The following is an 18,350-nucleotide window of genomic DNA, read 5'->3' as shown; positions in this document are numbered from 1 at the left end:
CAGAATCAGTCAAGGAGATCAAATCCAATTTCCTTCTATTGAGATTCGGGACCTTTCTTTCCTTAAAAAATTACTTTTAGAACAACTATGTTTATTTGATTCGGCACTGTTTACTAATAGCTTTTAATAGCTCATTGTTTCCTGAAGTGGTTACATTTCAGTCTCGCTTCTTAGTATGAAATCAGCGAGGCTTCTATATAACGATTGAAATCCACCTCCTATTCACCTATAACAGAAACGAGAACAGAAAACGTCAGTTCTAATTTCGGAGGGGGAAGGGAGGGGAGGAACGAATAGATTTTTTTTTTTACAGTGAAATGGCAGGTATCCAAGCTGTGTTTCTTAGCTCATGCTTTGTGAGACTATAGCCTACAGTAGGAAAATTCGCCACTTTTACACATCCATGTCTGGTTCATGCTAGTTTAGTGACACTCACTAAACAAAGCAAATTTAACCGCTGTAAACTCTTAAAAGGAAAAAAATATTCTCTGACACGGAGAGAGATTGTTAGAAACCTCAGTTTAAAACCTCTCCTTTTCTTTCTAACTGTCAAATACAGCTGAGAAAGTTTTATGAGTACGGTTCGTTCTTGGAAGAGGATCAGCTATATTTAAATGGGAGAGGGTGGGTAATAGGTAGGTGTTTTGGTTATGCCTGCCGGCATAATCCGACACCCCGTTGCTGTGTCTAAACCGAAATATATACTACTAGAAGATCTGAATCAATCTTTTTATTTTTATTTAAGTTTTATTTCATAAGGATTGGAGTTTTCTGGGAGTCCTGAAGTTTCTCCTGTTATTTCAATCCCTTCAAGCTTCACGAAGCGGGGACTTGGGTCAGCCCCGGGAAATAAAGCCTTGCACCTACTTCTCGAGTCCAAAGCGTCGAAAGGGTTAAGGAGTCCTGAACGGGGCTCTCACAAGGGCAATTGGAAAAAACAAATCGCTTCCAAGACATCCGTTTAGTCACTACGAAAAGAAAAAAGGCTCGCGAAACATGGTTTGGGGAAACCTGCAGAGGAAATGGACACAGTCTGCGTTTCAGGGTTCAGTCCTCACGGTGAAGCTGAAGGAATCAGCAGCTTCCAGTTAACACAATTCAACCCCAGATGATTCTGTCAGTGGACGTCTTCTGGTCATAGGGCTGCTTAATTTCATGCGTATTTTTTACCAGCACATGAATCAAGCACGCCCGACCAGGTTTTTAAGGATTGGATGATTTATATGCATCAAATCGGATCTCTGAAAGCTTTTGTTTCACCTGTGTGCTTGATAATATTTCTGTTATCAGTAGTGTGCATCTGTAAATGTTAAGAAACGAAAGTTAGTCCTTTATTGTGACATTGTAGGAATGAAAATGTAGAATATAATGAAGTAAACCTTTCAAAACCATGCAAGGAACTAGACTGTCCCGGAGCAAGATCGCTTTAAAAAAACAGAGAGAAAAAGACGCATGTATATGTAATTACAAAATGTGATCTGTATGATTTGCTTAAGTAAATTAGGGGGTGTTTGAAAATGTGCTTGTCACTATATATTGAATTAAGCATATATTGCTCTAAGTAATGAAATAAAATAATCTGGATTTGGTCAGCATCTCCCTTATTGTTGGTAGTCTATCTATAAGCCGTACCCCGTTTCTTGTTTTGGAACATTCGCCAAAACACTCAACCAGGGATGTGGTTTTTTTGAAATATATTGCTTTAATAATGAACCACATGTGGGGGGAGGAGGAACCATTCGCTGAAGCAGTGGCTCTCAACCTTGTCAGACTACTGCACCCCTTTCAGGAGTGTGATTTGTCTTGTACCCCAAGTTTCACCTCACTTATAAACTACTTGCTTACAAAATCAGACATACACATACAAATGTGTCAAAGCACATTATTACAGAACAATTGCTTACTTTCTCACGTTTACCATATAATTATAAAGTAAATCAATTGGAATATAAATTTTGTACTTACATTTCAGTGTATAGTATATAGAGCAGTATAAACAAGTAATTGCATGAAATTTTAATTGGTACTGACTTCACTAGTGCATTTTACATAGCCTGCTGTAAAACGAGGCAAATATCTAGATGAGTTGATGTACCTCCTGGAAGACCTCTTTGTACCCCCAGGGGTATGTGCGTTAAAGAACTAGTAATACAATTTGTTTAATGCTTATTTTAGGAAGGAAATATTGTTTGTCTCCTCTTTTGGTTCCACCTGTCAAAATATTTGACTGCTGGGAACAACTAAATATCTGTTTGATGGACAACTTGTTTGAAAGAGGGTAAACATGAAAATCATCCTACTGATGTCAGATTTCTTAGCATTCTATTTCCTGAGGAACTTTTACTTTGAAATGTCATGGAAGCTATAGTTTTGGTTGTATTTTTTTCCGAGAATCGTAGGGTAATCTGTTTCCTGTTCCTATCATATTAAATCTTGCTTAGATTTGCATGTAGAATTCACATGGCTCTTTATGCTGACTCATTTTTACAGGTAGGTTTATGTTACGTTTCTATAGTGGCATAATTATATTAAGATTCTCTTTGTTAACTACTAAAAAATTTAATTGTTTATCAATGCAAAGGTCAGCACAAGTACCACTTTGCAGAATGACTGCAGTTTCCAGTGCCCTTTGCATTGTATAACGGATTAGATGTTCATTTTGGTTTATGCCAGTTATCTCACTAAATAAAAGAGAGTCACTAACTGAGTCTCTGATTAGGATTTACGGGCTCAAAGCCACATTCTTCCAATGGATCTCGGGGTGCACGGGGCATACACGTTATGGCCCCATATGGTAAATATTTCAAATGTTCAGAATACTGGTTGTCTTCCTGTACTCTTATTTTTCCCCTGGAACATAAACAGTTACTCAACATTTAATATAAGGTACAGAATTACCTCACATTTTAACAGAAGTCGAACACTATAATTTTTAAAAAAGTTCAAAGGATCAGAAAAAGGGTATCATTGTTATAAAAAAGCGTCTCTACCTTTGTTTTAAAGAATAAATAGCAATTTTGAAATAGATGTAGAGACACCGACACTCTTGTCGGTGTGATGACTCTGTATAAACAGGATATCAAATACTTGACTATTTGACTCCCTAGTGACGTAAACAGTGTAACTCCAGCAAGACGGTATAGTAAAAATGAAGTATTTTAAAAATACTTCAGCAAATGACACAGACTCAAGAACTCTGGGCAAATAGTGTATTCAAAGCTGTTTCCTATTTAGGTTTTGGCTTCCAGAAAATGGGCAATTATTATCAAAAATGCTAAAACTTCACATGTGGAGAATATCATTATCTTTTTGGGTCATTGGACATTCAAAAAGACAGAAATTATGATGACACCAACCCGGAAATTAACTTGTAAATTGCTGACAAATAAGTGAAACTTTCCAGATCTAGTAGCTAATTGAAATAATTGAGCTAGTTTTTCCTCTTGCAACACTAAAACCGAAATGTGTGTTTTTGACATTTCAAACTTTCATTTTTGATAGATCATTCATCGAGAGCCAGAGAGCTGTCATTTAAATATCTCTTTCCCTTAAAGTATGAATTAATATCGACGGTGCGACTGAGTTTATTTTAATCGTCTGTAGGTAGCTTTGTTTATACACAGAAAACTGGTTTGCAGTGCATACAAAGTACATTTCTTCAATTCTTGCCAGGGACACCCAGCTGAGATAGAAAGTCATAGGATGTATTTGTCCTACCACATTTTCGGGGCCCATTACGTACGTTTTTGATTATTTAGTTTTTTGTTTTAATGAGGAATACGTTAGAGGAGTTCTAAAAATGAAGCGCTTATCCGAAACTCATATTTTGCACTGAATACTGCTCTGCCTATATCTTAATTGTTATGGCATATGAAGTGAAGAATGACCATAACTGAAAGTCTGGCAACATTTACATTGCCAGCCCTGTTCTTCGAACAGCCCAGCCCCACAGATAGCATTATCACTTTTGCAAAGTGACAAATACTTCTCTCTAAATAATTAATGTTAGCTTAGTTGTTGCACCCACGGCTTATCTCTATCCCGCAGACACCCTAACCAGTGAAACCAGTGGACGTGCAGCAGGCAGCGGCTGCTTTGAGACCTTCCTTTCCTCTTTTCCTTCTCTTCAGAATGTTGCAGTTAAAATGTTGATATTTTGGTGATTCTTACATTTAACATCTGCAGCTGCTGGTGGTCAGTGTTTACAATAATACACCCTGTAAAGAAGGTCTTTTATCTCCTGCCTTGGTACGAAAAGTATGAAGAAAATACAAAAATAATTTGGTGTTTAGCCGTTTGATCAGACGTTACACCTAGAACACTATTTGCGCTAATATTTAACTTTTTTGAGGGGTGGGGAGGTAAGCTGGAATTTCCCCATGAATTATAAAACTATAAATAGTATAGCTGGATTGAAAAATGATGAAAAATAATTTGGGGATAAAATTCAGCAGACCCAGCAATTTTGTACTTTCTTTATTTTATTTACTTATTTATTTAAATTTTTGATTGAAAGGGCATCTGATTTATAATGTAAGTGTCACATTGGCCGTGCGCTTTTCAGCAGCAGGATTACTTAATTAACCCTTCCGGTTGCAGCTACATTGCAATTAAAAGTTGCTGAAATATGTCACTATATTTTAGATTTGTTCGGCTAACATGGAAAGGGTAGGGATGGATTCTTTGCTACAGAAAATCCTCAGTATGCATTTGAAAAAACCGACCTGACTGCGGAAGACAAAAAGAAGAGTTGTGTTTTGTGGATATACTGCATTGAGGCAATCAGTAAGATCTGAAAGGTGGGCAAGCGTTTGTGAGAAGCAGCCTCAGAAGTGCTGACAACCTATCACAGAAAAGCCACACAGGAGACACCCGCGTTTGACACACTTCTGCGTCTGGAAATCTGAAGCGATCCGAGCAGCTGTGAGGAAGACAAGAGCAAGAGAGAATAGTTTTGAAGTGACAGCTGGAGAGAACCACTGTGTTCAGAAGGTCTAAACTCCTTATTTCTCTCACTCCTTAGGAGCGCTTATTACACGCCCGCCCGGTAACTGGGATATTCAGAAGGCATATGCAAGCACTTATTCTCTCGCAGCCTTGCATCTGGGATCTATTCAATAATACAATGAACATTTTAGGAAAAGTACTGCTCTTAGAGCGTCCTTCAACTTGTGACAGAAAGGGGGATCTGATGATAGTGTGTGAGTGTTGGGATGTCGGTGCCTTAACAATGTTCCCTTGGTCTACTCTAGACACCTATATACGGCCAATAAACTGATGTAAAAATCAAGGCATGTCACTTCCTGTATTTTAGGAGCGTTTGGGCCTTTCACAACAACCAGGAAACACTACAGAGCACCAAGATCTGGAGAGGTTCCTACAATCGAAAAGTCAGATTCTGTTCTCAATGACACCAAGGTAAGGGCTTGATTCAAAGTGCACAGTGGTCAGAGGTAGTTTTTCTACTGACTTCAAAGGGTTTTGGATCAGACCCTTAATTCTGAGGACTTTCAGTGAAGTCTGTGGATGTCTGGACTTACAGATGTCACCAAGCAGAATCGGGGAAGGGGGGAAATGAAAATAATATATGACATTCACTTAGCAACTGATGTAAAAGGAGGAGGAACCATTCTGAATGCTAACAAGAAAGCTCTCTCCTTTCCTTTTAAACATTATGGTGATTGGTTTAATTTTCTGACACAGGAATGAATAGAAAGAAACAGGCCTTACCATTAGTCCCTCTGCTTTATGCTCCAAAGATTTATGGGTAAAAGTTCTCTGTCCCATAGTATATCACTCCAAACAACGCATTCTCCCTGTGTCACGAATATATATACTTCAGCGATTTGGGTGATTTGTTTTAAAAGCACTCTTCCATGGATTAGGTCTAACTTTTTGGTTGTTCCAGGTATTGCCCAAATGGACTAAATCTAACTCTTGGTTATTTTGGCTGCCTTATTGTCTCTGATGGAGTTGTGTAAATGCAAATAAGCATGATCATCAGCTCCATCCCTACCCTGTTTTCAGAAATCCAGACTGAAATATAGTTTTCATGTAGCAACAGGAAGCTCTTTACATGTAATAAAGCTGACTGGAAAGAGTGTAGAAAGCCTCCAGGAAAGATTCTCTGCTAGAAGTAAACTCTAGAGTGAAGTTTGTTTTCCCTTTAGGATCAACACGACATTGAAATTTACAAACATCCCCCTGTGGCTCATTAATTAGAAATAGTAGCTCTTTATCTCTCATATCTAAGATATAATACTATATAATATTATAATACCATTGTGCTGCTGTATTTAAGATAAAGGTTGTATATATACCACAGAGATATTTTTATTTGAACAGATAATCAATTTTTGCGTGAAGCATGATGTGAAATGTTGAGTGTTTTAAAGAACCCGGAGATAAAATGATAGCATCAAGCAATCTGATTATTCTTCAACTGCTCTGGATAAACTGTGTGGTTTCCTCCCTGGTCATTTGTTTAACCCATCCCTCTGCTATAAAAATGTCAAACCACCACTCCCATAATCTCTTTGCTAAAGACTATTTTTGAGTCTTGGAACCCTCTTCAGCAGTTGGCATTATATGGCGGTTGAAACTACTCATCTCACCAGGTTGTGAGCTGAGCCAGATCAGAATACAAGTTTGCAGGGGTGAAACCCTTTCACTAGTACCTTACATGAGCAATTTCCTTTACAGTTCAATGAAAACCTGTTGTACAGATACTATTGGCCTAATTTTGCCATGGCATAGCCACCACAATTCTATTTGTTGCATGTGATACCTTGGCCTCTATAATCTAGAAATTGAAGGACATGAGAAAAACAAAGCATATCTTAAAAGTTTTTGAATATTTAACCTGATGTGTGGTTTTTAACTTTATAGACTTGTATGCTGATCTGAGTCAGATCACCGTCTGGTGAGCTGAGTGGTTTCAGCCTCCACGCAAATTGTGCAAACTGCTCAGCTCTACTCAGAACCTATGAAAATCAGGCCACTAGAGTGCAATTTTGTGACAATGGTTCAGACAGCGCAGTTCAATCTCTTATAATTTTGTGTTTAATTTGATAATTGGACTTATAAAGCATATCAATATTAATCTATTTAAACCAAAAGTAAAGCTTAATCAGAAATGATCACTAATTCAGAAAAATGTTTTCTTTCCATTAGCACATTTTTATTAGAGACACTGAATTTCATTTAGCCGCAGCCATATGAATTAAATGCATCAAATTCAGCAATGACATACACCCCATACAATCCCATGGACAAAATTAATCCATGGTGAAATTGTATTGAGTTTAGCAGAGTTACAATAGGGATGGACTTGGCTCAATAGGATCACCTGGGATGCAACTCAGCAGTGAAAAAAGCCCACTGTGTTTCTCTGTGTATATCAGAGTTAATATTTTCACATTTGATTAAAAGACTAATTTGTATCTGTTCTCTGGCACAGAAATGGCATGTTACCATACATTAATTGATGATCTGGCAGGAGTTCAGAGAAGAGCAACCAAAATGATGAGTGGGTTGAAGGGATTGATTTATGAAGAAACTTTAAGGGAATCTATATAGGTTGGGTAAATGAAGATGAAGAGTTTGTGTCTCTGAAGAGGCAATGAACCTGAAAATAGTCTACAGATATTTGTAAGGTATAAACACCAAGGGGGAAAGAGGAATTATTTGATGTGGTACATAGACATGGAACTAGGAGTAAAGAAATGGAAGTAATAAAAAGACAGGTTAGACTGAATATTAGGAAAAACTTCTTTACACAAATGTCTTAGTCTGTGACATAGTCTCCCTAGAAAAGTGATGGACACCTCATTACTTGGGTCTTTTAAAATCAGGCTTACCAACACTCTAGAAAATGTAGCCGAATAACAGCTAAATATTTATTACTTAAAAGTGCTGTATGGAACAGTTCTGTACTGACAGAGAGTTGGACTTGAAGGACGAATAAGAGGCTTTCATCTCTGAAGACTAAGATACCTTGTTTCTATGGCAGACTATAATATAACTGCTGAGTTTCTCACCAGCACGTGCATACCTCTGTGTGTGTGTGTGTGTGTGTGTGTGTATAGCTTTTCTGAAGTATAATTAACTGACCTTCACTCTCAGTTAAAGCTTACAATTCCAGGGCCTTCTGAAGGGTTCAGCTATCTCCAGTGCCTTTAGGATTAATTTCAGCCTGCAAGGTGCCAAGTGTCTTCAGAGAGATTTTTTGTGCGCTGTCATTTTCCACTGAAGTTAGATCACTCATGGCGAACTGGTAATAAAGGGCCCAATCTTTCAAGCTGCTGAGTAGAGCTGAGTGAAATTTTTCAACTGAAACTTTTTTCCAGAAAAAAATGCAGATTTGATGACACCAAAATGGTTTGCAAATTTGTGTCTGTGTCGCTAAATTGTTTGTGTCAAAACCAGCCCCCTCCCTCAAGAAATATTCTGAAAAAGTAAAAATATTTCATTTCAGCATTTTTAAATGGAACATTTTGATTTTTTTGGTTTTTAATGACTTAGCTTTGAAGTGTTCTTCAAACATTAAGAAATACTCAAAATTAAAAGGTTTCATAGTAACAGCCGTGTTAGTCTGTATTCGCAAAAAGAAAAGGAGGACTTGTGGCACCTTAGAGACTAATCAATTTATTGAGCGTGAGCTTTCGTGAGCTACAGCTCACTTCATCGGCTGTAGCTCACGAAAGCTCATGCTCAAATAAATTGGTTAGTCTCTAAGGTGCCACAAGTCCTCCTTTTCTTTTTTCAAAATTAAAACATTTTCTTTGATCTGAAATGGTTTTTTAAAAACTTTTTGATTTGCTGAAAACTTAGAAAATTCAGAGTTTTTGTGTCAACACAAAATTAACCTTCCCCCCACCAATTTTTTTTTTTTTTGGTAATTGCCAGCTATCTGAAAAATCCATTATTCACCCAGCTGTAGTACTGAGTGCATTCTGTTGGGTGCCCCTAACTGTCTTCAGGGACAGTTGAGTGCACTCAGAATTCCTGCTGAAGTAATTTGGAAGCAAGTGTCACTCAGTAGTTTGCAGGATTTGGTATGGTAGGTTGGTGGAGCTATTTAGCACAACCAATGTAGGGTCAGTCAGTCATATTCCTTTTCTTAGGAAGAACTTTGTATCCCAGCCACAGAGCAACAGTCCACACAACATCAGAAATGCAACAAAAATGTTCCCAGCTCAGGATTTCTCACCTAGACCCAAGTTGTGAGTTTAGAGGCCAGACTTCTTCCAGATGGTCTTGTTTCCTGTTCCTGGAGCTACTGTTTCTTCTTCAAGTGCTTGTTCATGTCCATTCCAATCAGGTGTGTGCACGCACATGTGCACAGTAGCTGGAAGATTTTTCCCATAGCAGCCTCCGTTGGGTCAACCCACCACCTACTCAGTTTCTCAGATTTTTCCTCAGATTTTTCCCATAGCAGCCTCCGTCAAGTCAACCCACCACCTCCTCAGTTCCTTCTTACCACCAGTGATGGTTAGCTGAAACATCCCATAGCCCTTGCTTAGAAAGTGCCTTTATCTCTGTTTTTTGTATATAGTTCTCTGTAGTTAGTGTATAGTAGTTAGTTAGAGTTAGTTGGGGGTTCCCCCACTTCCAACTCCCCGGAACTGGGGTATTCCACGGTCCCCGGGTTTCAAAACCTGTGAGGTCTGTGCTAAGCACATGCCAAAGAGTGACCCCCATGCTTCTTGTCTAAGGTGCCTAGGGGAAGGTCGCCAAAAGGACCGGTGTAGGATCTGTTGCGAGTTCCGGCCCAGAACTGTTAAAGAAAGGGAACAGTGGCTGAAGGTTCTGCTAATGGAGGCAGTTCTTCGCCCCCACTCAGACCCCGGGTTGGGGGACCCGCATCCAGCATCTGCTTATCAGCCCCTGGAGTGATACTAGTCCCATATTTAGTTATTATCCCTTTGCTCACCATCAGGACATGCTCTGGGGGCATAAGTCTTAACCTTAGTTTATTCCCAGCTGAACCACACAGTCCTGCAGTCCAGACTGGCCCCCACTAATTTCTCCTCTAGGCATACCATGACATTTGAGGTATTTGCCTGTTGGTGGCAAATCCACTCCTTGGGTCCTGCCAGCAGCACTATATAGAATTGTTCCAGGACAACTAACTACGCTATCTCCTCACTGTAACATGTTTCTAGCTTTAGCCAACAGTTGGAGAGATCCCAGAATCAGTGATCAAGGGTGAGAGCTGTGGAAAACTTTTCTGTTCAGAATTGCCTGTGATTTTCTTCCTTCTTAAGCCCTGGTCCATTCCAAATGGCTGCTTTGTGTAATTCATAATAACTTTCAGAGATATACATCATCATACTGCTTGAGGCTTCCTAGTCAGGCATAGGGCCAGCCTGAGTACCCAATGGTCATGGGACCACCAACGTGCAATCAGAGATCTCTATATACACACTCTATGTCATCCTTAGTTGCCATTTTATTTAGGAATCCTCCTTCCATAGATGTGGGAGGAGATGTGGCATTACCCATTCCATTACCTGCAACAAGAATCTCTGCTTGGCTTCTTGATGATGTTCGTGGTCATGCTGCAAAAATTGCTACTGCTGAAGCAGTTACAGCTGCTAGAGCTGCTGCTATTGCGGCTGCTTCACTAACCACTTTAGGCTTTCTTTTTCCATGTTATAATGGATCAGTTATTACTTCAGTATCTCTGAACAGTAGACAGACAGGTCTATTTTTACAGAGAGAGCTTTATACCTTAGTCACAGAGCAATAGTTAAAACATCAGAAATGTAACAAAAACTGTTTCCCAGATCAGGGTTTCTAACTAGAGCTGAGCAAATTGACTTTGTGGTTTGGTGGCTGAAATGATTTTTTTTTTTTTTAAATTTGGTTAGTTCTGAACAGTTTTTTTTTTTCATTTGCTGAAGCAAAAAACTGAAAAAAATTCTTTTGGGTTGAACAAAATGTTTTGAATGTCATTTCGACTTTTTTAAAAAAAAGTCCTCATTTTTACTCAGCTGAAACTATTCATTTAATTTGAACTGAATTGTACCTGGCCGTACCCATCTCTTTGTGTTTTCCTGGGTTCTTTTATTAAAGCTCTAATTCCTTGTCCATTTTTTACCTGGGTAACATTATGTTGTGTCACATATGTTTTTGAAGGTTGGATATGTCTGCATGTTTATGATGTAATATTTATTTTTATGATTGGTGCATTGTGCCTAAAAATAACATCATTTATCTTTTCATAGCACTGGTGAAAGTTGATGAGTTGACTGCACTGGAAACTCAGGTCTTCTCTTTAACCATATTGCAGGATGGCAGGCTTTTCAACATTATCCCTGTTCATTGGCCCTGCCCTGGAAAAACTATGTACAGGTAATTTAATCTTTTGCTCATTCAGTCTTGTGCTTTCTGCTGGGACAGTCAACTGTGGTGCCAATTGCTGTGTGTGTGATGTGAACATCTAGTTTACCAGGACAGTGTTTGAGGCTAACAGCTCATTTGATGTTGGCCATCAAACAGCCCTCAGATAGTAATGAGTTCTGATCACTACTCAGATATTATGGTGATAGGTGCTATAGAAAACCAAAAGATAGACTGATAAAACTATGGATGGGCACTATTCACAGTGAACAATTTATCCAATGAATATAGTTCTTTTTCTGTTAATGAATTATCTGTGAACAATATGTGATTTTTGTTAATTTATTTATTCATAATTGTTCAAGAAATAATTTATGCAAGCGTATCTCAGCCTGATGTTTGTTCATTTCCGCTATATCTGCTATTGGTTACTTGTGGTGTATGGCTGGTCACCTCAGTCACATGGTATTGTTTCTGCTCCTTGATAAGATGACTGAAACTTTATAAACAGGGGATAAGCAGTTCTGTCATGAGTAGCAAATATCGACATTTGTTCACGAATACTCATGTTTGCATGTGAAAACCAATTTTGGTCAAAAATAGTAAACATTTGTGTGAACAAAAAATGGTTCACATGAGTGTTTGTGGAAAGCAAATAAAAGGGGTGTGGACATAGTCTAACTGAAAATTGATTCAGAATTTACAGAAATATTCCCCCCACCATTTGCTCTGTTCTGGATATTATGGACCTTGTCTGGATTTGAACCAATGACATTAGAGGTGTAGTAGTGGGTCTTTTGGCCCAATCCTGTATCACTGAAGTCAATTAATTTTGCCATTTATTTCAGTGGGAGGAAGATGAACTCCTATATCTCTGTACTAATTACCTGAACCATCCATTAATCCTTAAAATAATTTATCTAAACAAATCACACCAATATCTAAAATCATTCTTTCTGAAGGAAAACAAAAAGCAAAGCCCACGTAACATGAATATTTCAGTTGCTCTCTTCGTGGAACCTAGGAAGCAGAATTTTTACCATACCCTTCCTTCTGAGTTTCATGAATCTGTATTCATTGCTGAGCTGGCTGTAAGTAGACTTTCCATATCTGTGGTTATGCTTACAGCAGAGCTATATATATATCATGACAGATCAGGGACTTTCCACCATCTCAAAAAATAGTCTTTCTATAAAATAAATTAAAATACAAGTACAGTTTTCATACTTTGAAGGTTGGAAATGGAACATAGAATGAAAATAATATTATTCACATCATAAACTATTTATTTTACAGTTACATTAGTTTACTTAAAATGAGGCTGAGTTTCATGATGGTAGAGGAAATAAAAAATGTATTTGGGCAGTCTCTATAGAGGGTGCAAGATCAGATGTGGGGGGAGATAGTGGAAGTTTGTCTCTCCATGGATCAAGGGCATCTGGGTGTTGCCTTTCAATGTGGAAATCACAGGAAGGTTGGTCTAAAGGAGAGAATGAATACATGGGGACAGATTCTCTGGACCAATAAAACTCCATTGTGTGGCTCAGGTTAGTACCTGTTTGGCTACAGCCCCTCACTTTTAGTTACATCCCTCCCCACTTTGGAGATCAACCTGAGTATCTGGCTCGATTCATTACCTAGATGACAGCAATATCTTGGAAGAACAATGGTCTGGCACAGAGGCTACTGCCAGCCTCTCAAGCGTATAGGTTGGTCCAATTTTTGATGACAAGCATGTGAATATCTGCAAGTAGGGTTGGACCACAAATGTTCCATAACTGATTGCTTGTCAGTATGTATATTTGTATCCAGCAGTGCTAATGTACTGACAAATTACTCACACTTTACTCTCTGGTATAGGGATGTGAAGCTCTACCCCAAGGCTCGGGTCACTGTGATGGTGAAGGGGGAGATGCAGGCCATGATGGTAGGCCTGGCACCGAGGCTAGCTTATCCTGTCATTTTAGGTCGTGACTGGAGGGGATTCGCAGAGGTCCTGCGTGCTGTGAACCTGGGGGTCCCAACACCCTGAAGTAGCCTTTGAGGGACAGCTGTTTGAGGAAGCAGATGAGGCACCCAAGAACCCTAACCCGAATGGCCAAGCAACCAGAGATTCTGACTGCGACCCCCTCAGATGAAGAGGTCACCCTAGGGAACCCGTTTGGGAAGAGGCCGAGTTTGGGGGCATACTTCAGCCTGGACCAAAGGGAGGATCCCATGCTCAGTTGGGCCTCTGAATAGCTGACTTGCATCAAGTGGACCATGACTGAGCCCCATCGGACAACAATATATGCCCACTTCGAATTGACCGGTGACCACCTTTACTGGATCGACCGTGATCCTTGGACATATGACACTTGAGCGCAGCTCGTGGTACCCTGATGTCACTGATGTGTGGTCTTGCAACTCACCCATGACATTTCAGCGTCCGGCCACCTGTGTCATGAGAAAACACTAGTGCGAGTTCTGGCCTGGTTCTTCTGGTTAAACAATAATAATTTATAGAGCAGTTCATCTCCAAGTGTCCCAAAGGGCTTTACAGAATAGTGCTTAATTCTGCGCTCAATGAAAGCAGCATGAGCAGGATCTTGCCTTACAAATGTAATGTACCACAGAATGCAGCCACCTCTGTTGTGGAGGTCAGTGGACAATGCCTAGCACATTACTCCAAAGTGTGTGTGTGTGAAGTTTGATCAAGTCACCAGATCAAACTCTTACTCTTACACAAAGCACCATAGAATATTCAAAGTTCAGGCAAAGCAGATCGGACCTTCATTTTGAAGATCTTATCCAAAAGACCTCTGATTGCAAATGTAAATGTACATTTATTTGAAAAGGTACCATCAAACAATACCTCATACTTAAATGCACTTGCAATCAAAGTGGTGTACAAGACCATCCTATTACTAAATAACAGGATTTTAGCCATCCCAGTCTATTCAGGGTTAGTGCTGTGCATTGCCATGCTAGAGAGCTGAGTTCAGTCTCTGGGCTGGCAGGGGATGAGTGCAGTGTGGAAATAGAATGTTTAGCTTCTGAGATCAGGAAAGAAGTGTCATTCTTAAGAATGGTGCTGATGAGCTCCGAAGCCAGTCCCACATTCCTTTCCTCAGCCACAAGGAAAAAAAGTTCAACTTGAGATCTGAGAAATGGTGGAATGAAAACGGGGATTTTCCAGGTTCCAAGAGAGCAGAAGAAAAGCCATATAGGTCTGTATAACTCACTTGCTGCTCTCCAAATGTCAGGTTTGCTTTCTTACATTTTGGACATTGCAACAACTTAAAAAATCACAAAGAATGGCATTTTGAGAAGTCATATTACTACAGATGGGTGGAAGTGTTGCAAGTGACTTCAGTAGGAGCAAGTCTGAGCCCATAATGGAACTGTCCGTTGCAATGCTTGATAGAGTACAGCACAGAAGTACTTCTTTAGACAGTTATCCATCTTTTATTGTCATGATCTGCCAACAAATATCTGTCACCATTTCCGTATATTAGTTTCTTCTCTGAGGTGGCCTCTATGTTTTTCCACTTGTGGGAGTCTACTAAGCAGTACAAACCCTAGAAGAATAGACTGAGGCACTTTAATTAAACAACTACTGTAGAACTGTCTTCATAATCATACATCAGATCTGGATGCCAAATCAAGAAAGTGGTGCTGAGTAAAGGTGCAAACAGAATTCCAGGTACCAGCCCTGCAGATTTCTATGATGGAAACATTGTGGAGGCAAGCCATCAATACCACCTTAGCTGTGTCAGCTGCATGAAGAACTCCTTTTGAGCTCCACTAATCCTTATGGAAAGTGGACCAGAGGTCTCCACAATTGGAATGCTCTGCCCAAGTATGACCTTGAAACTGAGAAGAGCTTGACACCAACAGGGTGAGGTTTAGACAGAGGTCTTCCTGGTGCTGACATAATTGCTAGTACTGAGAGAGATGCACTGGTAGCATCAGTAGGTCCCTGCTAAGAAACTGCTTGACATTGAGTGTACCTTCGCACCAACAGACCCAGACAACAAAGTTAGTTTTTCTCACACCAGAGCAGCCATGGGACCAGAAACAGAGTGTTCCATTGATTTGGTTCTGGATGATGGTACCAGACCTGAAAATGAAGGCTTCTTCTTTCCAGTTGGAGGGGGCTTAAAGGCTGAATTTGGCAAGGGAACTGTGCCCTGACCTGAATTGGACCAGTGATCTAGCTCATAATGTCTCTAACATCAGGAAAGCCTGGATCCAGGCCTGCCTGTCCTTTCAGGCCTGATATGTAAAAGCACAGCAAGCCAAACAACAGTTGAGGGGAAGGACTTTTCCAAGGCACATTAGACAACAGGTATGTGCACACAAGTCTGGGAAGATGGAGAGTATGAGATACACCATTTACACCAGACATTTTTTCAAACCTTTGGGGTCCAGATCGGACATGATGTCCTGGAATTGAGCTGGAGTTGGTCTGGGAATCTAAAACTAAATAATAGCTTTAAAAACTAGTATTAATGAATTAGGAAAGTCTTGTAAATTCACCCTCTCCCAAATTTCTTGGCTTGAAGGGAAGGTCTCTCCACCTGCATCTTGCTGCAGAATGGAAGGAACATAGGCAGTTGGAGTTCACACAGCTTCTTATAACCTTGGTTCTAAAAGTTTCATGCCATGAGGAGGGCACTCATGTTTTCCCAACAGGCACTGCTTTCTAGTAGGTTCCAAAGCTCAGGGGCACAAGACGGCCTCATTCTACAAGTGGGAATATGCTGAGGCCACCTCAAAGAAGAAATTAAATATATATTTCAAAGTAGTTTTGGTTATTGCAAACAGGGCTGTTGAAACAATGACAAAAAATTGAATTCATTCAGTATAAATAGCTGCAAAATGTACAAAGAACGTAACTGTTGTCTCAACAATATTATGCTGCTGCAGTTTCTGTCACAGTGATTTTTCCCCCCCAGTCTATTTTGTAAAGGTCAAAGTGTAAAACCATGTTTTTAAGTGTACTTCTGACATGTTTCTGCAGAAAAGTAATTAAAGAAGATGAAAGTGACCTTTACTCACATGGCGCAAGACAAATGAAACTGTTGTATTCTTTCTCCTTCAGCAATTTTCTTTGATGCTTATGTCTCATAGACTTTATAGGTGATAAAAAAGCAACACATAAGATTAGTGCACATAAAATTTGTATGCAATTTTGCACCCACATTTGCATGTGCAATTGCTATGACTGCATGTGCAAATTCAGAGATTACACATGCAAATGACTAATTAATCGCCCCATTTGTAAGTACAGTGGCAGTTGCAGCAATACTGTAGACATGCAGTAAAATACATGTTTTTAGCATATTCAGGTGGTCACCTATTTTTTAAAAATGTGGCTGTATAAATGGGTATTTTACCTGTCACAGAAATAGATTTAAACAAATCCTATAAAGCAGTGTAGTCTTGAGGAATGAGCACAACACTGGGAATCAGGAATGCTAATCCTGGTTCTGCCACAGACTTGTAACCTTTCAGTTTCAACATCTGTAAAATGGGAATAATAGTATTTACTCACCAATTTCCAGGGGTGTTGTGAAGACTGATTAATTAGTTAATGTTGGTTCAGTGCTTTGAACATATAAAACAAATATAAAATGCTAATTATTATTTACCCATCTTTATAAAGGACTTTGAGATCCTTAGATGAAAAACTCTGCTATATCAGTGAAAAATATTATTGTTATTCTTATTATGAAGTAGTTGGAGCAATCAGAAATTATTGTGGTCTCCAATATTGTTAGTTATCATGAGATGTTTTTATAAAGGAAACATATCAAATTAGAAAGCAGAAGCAAAACTTTATTTGTACACTGCTAAGTTTTATTTATTAAATCCTCTTATATATAGCCGGGTCACATGCTAACTCATGTTAGTGCTTCAGTTTTGTTTTTCTAAAACATTTTACATCAATGAGTGGTTTATTCTGAAATCTTTTTTAAAAAATATATAAATAGTGACAAAGCAAGTAGTTTGATACATTTTATGGATCCAACTTAGAGGTCTTCATACACACACTTCTGTGTGGTAAGGAGGCTTGCATATTTTTGAACTCTAAGTTGGTCTAATAAAAGATATCAGACTACAGTACTTGCTTTGTCTGCTCTGTTTTGCTGGTCCAGAATGACTACAAGGTTCACTTTCAATTTTTATCATAAAAACCGGGAAAGAGTTGATTTTGTGTTAATAGCCTTGAAAGAGGCTTGTACAACAGTACAGAATGTTGCCAGTTTGAAATAGATACTCATTACAAAATATGAAGATGTGAAGTTATACCATCTTGGAAATTTTGTTTTTATAAGTAAGACTGGTTTTAAAATAAAACCTTTAAGTAATCATACCATACGTTTGATGGTGGAAATTAGTATGAATGTTTCTGGCAAGTGAATGATGTGATGTGGTTATATGTTTCTGCTTTCATTGCTTGCTCAATATTGGCCTTTAATATACACAGATTACCATGTAGATGGAAGGAATTTACAGTCTTGGCCTCCTTGTTTCACTCTGTGTTGCAACACCTTTTTCACACTTTATGTTAAACATCCTGTTGACTGCATTTATCCCTATAGAAAGGAAATATCTGTGGATTGAGACAGTTCTGTTGACGTACATTGGGAACCTGTGTCAGCTTTCACTATTTAATGAGATGAAATGAGTATTATTTAGCACCTACCATGATATTCACATGGGTGAAATCCTGGCCTGATGGAATCCAATGGCAAAATTCCCGTTGACTACAGTGGGGTTAAGATTTCACCCATGGTTCCTAACCATCTGGTAATGGAGCAGATTGGCAGCTCAGGAGAACACCATAATAATATCAGTAAAGAAAATGCATTCAAATAAAAGAAAAAGAGTCAGTACTATAAACTGTCAAAGGAATAGGTTTTCAACACAAATAAAATCCAAGTTGTATAAAAGCCATATGTATGATATGTTTATTGTTATTAGTTTTTAGGCCTCAGAGGCTTAGCTGGCCCACT

General features: G+C 39.0%; 1 long non-coding RNA gene across 12 annotated transcripts in view; it reads left to right on the top strand.

The window, feature by feature from the left end:
- Window positions 1-18,350, top strand: part of LOC114022500 — a 67,645-nt gene that overhangs the window by 47,704 nt on the left and 1,591 nt on the right. For 10 of the 12 annotated variants that reach the window (XR_006286718.1, XR_005224461.2, XR_006286712.1 and 7 more), the window contains 3 exons: window positions 5,315-5,418; window positions 11,232-11,358; window positions 13,314-18,287. This is a non-coding gene — a long non-coding RNA (uncharacterized LOC114022500). Of the gene's footprint in view, window positions 1-745; window positions 4,249-5,314; window positions 5,419-11,231; window positions 11,359-13,313; window positions 18,288-18,350 lie in introns of those variants that run through there. The other 2 variants (XR_006286720.1, XR_006286719.1) reach the window with 2 other exon arrangements.

The sequence above is a fragment of the Chelonia mydas genome, chromosome 1, assembly GCF_015237465.2.
Source record: "Chelonia mydas isolate rCheMyd1 chromosome 1, rCheMyd1.pri.v2, whole genome shotgun sequence".
NCBI lineage: Eukaryota > Metazoa > Chordata > Testudines > Cheloniidae > Chelonia > Chelonia mydas.
Note: the sequence above shows the minus strand (reverse complement) of the source record. Positions and strands in the feature narration are given on the sequence as shown.